Source organism: Rhamphochromis longiceps, linkage group LG12 (genome assembly GCF_057381845.1).
Source record: "Rhamphochromis longiceps isolate RC_006_pf linkage group LG12, R_longiceps_female_GT1.1, whole genome shotgun sequence".
In the NCBI taxonomy this organism is placed as follows: domain Eukaryota; kingdom Metazoa; phylum Chordata; class Actinopteri; order Cichliformes; family Cichlidae; genus Rhamphochromis; species Rhamphochromis longiceps.
Genome location: NC_140568.1, coordinates 19226698 through 19233942, shown reverse-complemented (window position 1 = coordinate 19233942; position 7245 = coordinate 19226698). Strand labels below are relative to the sequence as shown.

The following is a 7245-nucleotide window of genomic DNA, read 5'->3' as shown; positions in this document are numbered from 1 at the left end:
TTTTGGAATTTTCTTGTGAAAAAAAATGTGTTAAATATAGTTCCCTCATGTACAGTAGATTTAAACTTCCACCTTAAAATTCATTTATAGGTGAATTTAATTAATGCTTTTAATCTTGTCTGGTTTCTCACGATAAATCCATTTCAGTAATAAGAAGGAAGCTGCATAAAGTTGATATTCAGGCCTGGGGATTAACCGAATAGATAGAGCATTAATTACATTAATTATATAGGAGGTAACTTTATTCCATTTTAAAATAAAGACCAGTATTGGTAACTCGCAGGGTTGTAGGCTCTCACACTTTTCAACATCTAGTTTTTGTCTCACACTGCCTCAACAATCTTATGACAAATAAGAAGAAGCCTCAACTCTGACTGGTGCAGTAATTTAATGTACAAACATTAATGGAAATACAGGCAAAAATAGAGATTTTAGGATTCATTCAAATTTGAAAGTCAATGACCAACGTGAACTCTCTTAGGTAAGGTTTCTGTACTTTCTTGAAGTAGTCTTCAGGAATAGTTCTCCAGCCTTCTTTAAGAACATTTAACATCTTTAAGAACACCTGTCTTTGGATGTTGGCTGCCTTTTTTCTCTGTTTAGATGATCCCAGACTTGTTGAGGTCTGGGGAGGCCAGTGCTTTTCGATCTAGGTATGCTTTTACCACAGTGGCAATGTGTTTGGTATCATTGCCAATCATTGCTTTCCAGATGGTATTGCATGGTGGATTAAAATCTGACAAGCCCCCAAACACCACTGGCTGAAATGCAGCCACGAACCATGACAGAGCCTCCACTCTCTTTTTCAGATGGCTGTAGATACTCACCGTTGCTCCTCTCTCCTGATGTCCTCCATATACACTGATGATGATTTAAAGCAGAATTTTACATCTGCATTTTCTTCCCATTTCCCTCCCTTAAAAAATGGCAATCTTTCCACTGAAACCATTTCCAATGATGCAGATTCATCATTGGGTTCAGTGAGGTATTTGCTGGATTTGTTCCCATTTTGGTCACTGGGCTTTTCAGATACTGTTTATCTGCTGTAGATAGTTTTTTTTAGGCCCACTACTTGTTCTTTTGTCCTCCACTTGTACAAAAATTTTTGTTTGGTAAACTATGTTCTCTTTCATAGATTCAGCTAAAGAAGACGGACAAATTATGCGTATTGTGACAGCCTGCTAGCTAAACACACACACATATACACACACAAAACCAAGGGCTGTTGGGAAAATCGTAGTGAAAGTGAGTGAAAAAGCAGCCAAGACCTTCAGAAAGTTTGAATAACAAATATAAGCAGAGTGTTGAAATTACATCAGCTGGAGAGTATGTTTAGTTTGTTGCTTCAAGCTGTTTGTAGGACTCTTTCTCTCTTGTCTCAAGAAAACGATTTCTCCTGATATAACTTACTAGTTATAAAAATATTAATTACATTTATAACACATAATTGGAACAAGTTACCTCTCAACCCTGATATTGCATAAAACATCAATCAAAGGCAATATTTATTAGACTCTGTACATACAGTTAAAAGAAAATGTAAAGAAAATTGTAAGAGAGAGAAAATACAAAAACACAAACCTGTGATATATATATTTATCCTTATTTCAACCTGTAATTACCATCACCTCTGTGCAATTAAAGGTGCAAAGAAAACATTGTTCTTTCTATTTATATTCACGTGCTCTCATTATTCAAAATGTACTAATGGAGTATTAGTTTTCTTGGTGTCTAATTTGTAAATGGTGTGCATTATGCAGCCAAACAGACCTTCCCCGTGGGGCTTTCCCAGCATAAGCAGCTTGCAGTAGGTCAAATGTTAATGAGATACTCTTCTGGAAGAATTGTGGAGGCCAGGAGGGGCACACATGTAAATATGCCAGACTTGCTGAATATGCACGAACAAGACAGAGTATCCGAATGTTCAGGAAAAACATCCTCGTGTGATTCTTTGTTTTTCATCTGCATGCAAAGCTGTGTGGTTTATCTCTGAGATAAACACAACTGTTGAGCGCATTATGAGTCTCAGAGGAGGTGTAATTTTTGATAGGAGCAACAGCAATCTGAGTGCTTCTCTTTCTTTGGCTTTGCTGTTGTATTTCAAAAGCAGGCAAAAGAAGAGAGGACGTTACTCCCTTGTTATGCGCGGTGACAGGAGAGCAGCCTAAGCATGCATTATCTCTTAATTGAAAAGCGTTACTCGTGTGCACATTTTTTACATTTGTACAACAAATCTGAGCCACCCTTTGTAACAACATCTGCACAGCAAACATGTAATCTGGAAAGAAACATCTTTGGCAAAACCGCTTGAGACCTTTGCTCCAGATTACATGCAAAATGTAATCAGGAGAGAAGGTCTCAAGTGGCCACTGATTTTAGCGCATAAGTTTCTGCTGTGGAGCCGCATTTCCCTGTAATCACTCGCTGTCTTAATGGCTGGGATGTGAGACAGAAATATGGCCCTCATTCCTTTTCAGAATGAATAAATCTGGCTCCTGTTGCAGCAACAGTGACACTGTTAAAAACATAAAATGGACACAGAGCTTACGGGTTAAAGGTCGTAATTAAAAAGGACTGAACGGTATCATTTTCAACAGTTTAATCTTGCGCCGTCATGACCCTGAAGCAGCTGATTTCCATTCCAGCTGCTCAGTGCAGAAGCTCATTTGTCTGATTAATACAGGTTCCTACATGGAGCGGAGAGCTAAAGGGTGAAATCATCTAGTGGTGTAACTTGTGACAATTGCACACAGCTGAAAGCCACCTTTTTAGAAACAGGTTAATCACTTTAATATTTATTCTGTTATACACTGTTATAATATTCATTCCTTCAGTAGCATTCTGGGTAGCTGAATTCAGCATTCAGTTGAAGCTTCTATTATTGCCATCATTCCCAGTTTTACTACAGAGGTTGCTATGGCAAACGCAAGTCAGAAATGTAAGTCAACTTACAGACTGGAAACGAATTAAATCAGCTCTAGCTCTGAACACTTCTCATCACATAAAGCAAAAGGAAGAGTGAGATTCTGTTGCCGGTGTATGGCTTCTCTGGTGGTATATCAGGTGGCAGATGAGAGCGGAGCAAAGAGGAACCTGCAAGTCCCTGATTAGGATGAAGGTAAGGAGATAACAAGAAGGAAGGTGCATCTAAGGTAATGATAATTATTTTTTGTCTTCACATTTCTTATCAAATGTAATCTTTGTAAAAAAAAAATAACAATGCTCCCACCGAAAAGTTTATTTCAGTGTTTAACTTACACACATATATTGTATTTTTCGGACCATAAGGCGGACCAGATTATACGGCGGATTAAGCGAAACAAACATTAGCATTCATCCTCCAGCTTTACTGTTTATGTTATGCTAACATAGCTGTGTCGCTACTAGCCATCACATAGCACATCATTATATACCAGATAGCCCAACTTCAGTAACCCTACAAAAGTCACTGCTGTTTAGTTTTCTGTCTTTGTTTATGTTTGAAGTGATAGCAGAGCTGTACGTTTTAATTTTTCAGAAATTTCTCAGTCAGAACATGCTATATCATGTTTAAGTGGAAACTAGCGCGCTAACTACCTGCTAACTTCTAACCCCGTTAAATTATATAAATTCCGTTTTCATGGATGCCTGGATGTTAAACTTAATTGTTACACCTGGTAAAGCAGCAACGCTGATCATTTTATTAAAGATGAAAGAATTTAGACAGTTTTTAACTCTCAGTGATACCGCAGTGTTGATTGCCGTAGCTGTAATGCTCCGACAATCCATCAAGTGGTGCGGCATCGTAGCTTACCAAAGTCGTACTAAAACATTTTTTGATAGATTTTTGAGCGCCGTGTACCACATAAAATCGGTTCGAGGTCCTCAAGTACAACCAGAATTCATACATAAGGCTCACCGGATTATAAGCTGCACTGTCGAGTTTTGATAAAATTAAATGATTTTAAGTGCGCCTTATAGTCCAAAAAATAGGGTACCTTATAAGAAAAGGTTGTTATAGTTATAGCAGTTATTCTTCTTTTAAGGGCATTAAAATTCAAAGCATGAAACACAATCTACACGCATTGCATCAAACTACCACATGCAATATGGAACGGAAATCTGCAGTATGATTTCTTTTTCTATTTTCAGTATCGCACTGCATATCTCAGCTTTGGTTGAACATTATATTTACTTCTTTTCTTTTATCTTTCCTTTCAACAGTGCTTACTTAGATTGTGAAGTTTACTTTCAGTGGGCCAAAACTTTAATCCACCGTGAGTGAGGTAAGCAGGATTGCATGTTCGGTGTATTAATGAGAGCACCTTGGAGGGCTGTTAATCTAGTAATGGCCTCTGAATAACGTGCGCGCCGATGAAACACCTCTGTGTATTGAGCTGAGTGGAGCAGGGTTTAACTAATAAAAAGTGACAGTAACAAGAAGACTTATCTAAAGCCCCTTTTTTTCTGTCTCTCAGCTCCCTTGCATTAAAAAAAAGAATCCCTTGTGACTCGAGGAGGCGTATTTCTTCTGAACATGAACATGAACCAGTGTCCATAGCTTCAGTTAGCAGGGCCTGAGGAGGTAGCGGGCAGGGAGAGGCACTGAGGCAGAGAAGATGGATGGCTGTGGAGACCGAAGCTGACACTGTGTGAGAAAAGCAGCTCTCAGGTGCTGCACCTGCCATCCATCTCACTTCTGACCAGGCAAGGCATGAGTGGCACTGTTGTTTCACCTTTTGCATACTCTTCATCCACTTAAGGGGCGCGTGCACGCACTTAAAAACACTAACGCACAAGACAATGCCCACAAGAGAACCGGCCCCAATAGTAGACATCTACACTTTCAAATACACTCAAAGCGAGCCTCGATTGCCCTCGGCCTTCATTAGCCCTCTCCTTTTCCTTATTTACTGTTTGTAATGCAGTGTTCTTTAGACTTATATTGATTGATCACAGACACATGGCCAACAGAGCAACAATCAAAACAGCGCACATGCAACGCAAAGAGCACAGAGGCTGAGTTTGATCAAAGACCTAGAAGATATCCTCCAGCTCACCCAGATGCATTCCATCATCAAGGCTGCTATCGAGATGCTACATAGGGTTTGTAATTACTTTGCTGATATAATTTGTGTTCCCATCTTTAGCTTTGTGAGTGCATCACTGCGGGGCCACAGCACCACAGTGAACCCCAGTGCAATCGGAAACAGATGCAATCGTTAATTATGCAGGCAAATGTCCACCGTTTAGCCAGTCTGATGGCCAGCCATCGGCAACGTGCTTATCGTACTTATGGAGCAGTTTAGGGAGTTGGGGAGATGTTCATGCCAACACTCCTGCCAGATGGCAGGCACCGCAGCACTAAAATGGATGTAAAAGCCCTATTTGTCACCGAGTTGAATGATTAGACCCGTGGTTGAAAAGCTCACTGACGCGGTGTCCTGTTGATACAGAAACTCACTGTTAATTTATTGCCTCAATGCTACTTTTAAATAAAGCCATTAGAATGGGGTAGCTGGGGGTACTACTGAGTCTGATTACTGAATTTAAATAGATGTTGAGACGAAAACAGAAAAATACACTCATACTTGCTCATACTTCATTCCACTCAACTGGGAAAAAGGATAATCTAATTGCCCTTCCTGTGGGTAGCGCGATGACGGTAGTACAACACTTTATCTGTGACCTTTACAAAAGCCTCACTGAGAGTGACAGGTTCGTTTTTGCCATGACGGACGGACAGGTGTGGCTTGTCTTTTCTCAATCAACCTCGAATTTGTATTTCCCTTGACTGGAGCTATAGCCATCAAAAACAGGTTTATCATGCTGATGAGAGAGTATTAAGTAAAGCTTAATGGAACATTCAGACAGTGATAAAGCACACAGACAGCTGTTGAGGACTGGATGCACAGCGCTTCTTAATGTGCTGATAAGCTGGCTGAGGGCTGCACTGTGGAACTGAGTATGGAACTTAAAGATACAGTCAATATTTTTAAGTTAATGGTCTAAAAAAAACATGGATGTAGTCACCAACACGTACAGAAGGGACTTCATTTTCCTTTCTAACGATGTTGCCAGAGAACAGAAGAGTAGGAGAAGAAAGGAAAGAAGTGAGGCAGCATTAATGCTTTCCTTTTGGTTCATTTGTGTATGATTGGGTAAATGAATTAAAGCAGAAATGATTAAAAGTGACACAATAAAAAGAGGAAGCAGGGATTGGTTTTTGGCTCCGTTGCCTAAGCTAAAAAAAACCAAAACAAACAGGAAACCAAATAATGAAATTAAGTACATGGTCTAATCTTAAAAAGCAACAACAACAAACAAATGTGAAACTATTTCATAATACTTCTGGAAATCCAGCGACAGCTGAAATATTTGATAAACCACCTTCAGACTCAAGTTTGCATGTTTCCTTTTGCAAAAGAGCCGAGTACCTGAGAGAAATGTTGCTTCCTGACAAGGAGGACAAGTGCACCCATGCACAGCTGTCAGCTCAGATAATATGGTCCTTTTCCAGCATTCACAATTGAATTAAAAAAGGGGAATTAATAATCCATGACTGTCTGCTCACCCACTCACCTTCAGTGAAGCACGCATGAGCAAGTCGAGGCGGAAGTCACTTCTAAAGTATTGATTTGATTCTGTGAGTGCAGACTGTCCAGGAACCGGCACTTCTGCACTTCGGTGCTGCCTTTAAGGCCGGTTCTTAAGTCAGGACACCTTCCACAGATTTACGACACTCTCAAACAAAGTCAATTAATAAGTGAGTCTTGTATGGAAAATGCATTTGACGCCTCCTGTCAGACAATAATTCACTGACTTGGAATAAAGCTGATAGTGTCTTGAATAACAATTTGTAAAACCTGCCTCTAATCGGGTCAATGTAAATCTCTGCTTGTCTGCGCTGACAGCCAACCTCGACAAATGTAGCTTTGCCGCCGCGTGCTTCTGTTTGATCTTCGCCTGGATGATGATAACAAAAGGCTGCAGATGACCGTGAAAGCCATCAATGAAACGGTGAGTGCGGGTTGGAAGCATTTAATTTAAATCCAGTTTTGAGGTGCCAATCTCGCCGCGTTGCATCATTTCACCTGTAAAAGGGAAGTAACAGACTGACGTCTTGAGAGACAGCCGTGATATTAGGCTAAGGATAATTAGTCAGCTGGTTGAGGCATTGGTTCTTGGGAAATATGGAAGGCTGTTTTTTGAAACATGTCTGTATAAATTTAGCCTTCATTACCAAGTATGTCAGAGGTCTCCAGA

The 7245-nt window shown here is 40.0% G+C and overlaps 1 protein-coding gene across 1 annotated transcript in view; it reads right to left on the bottom strand.

Moving 5' to 3' along the window:
- LOC146657180 (transmembrane protein 132D) overlaps positions 1 to 7245 on the bottom strand; it is a 32284-nt gene that overhangs the window by 18690 nt on the left and 6349 nt on the right. The window lies entirely within an intron of this gene.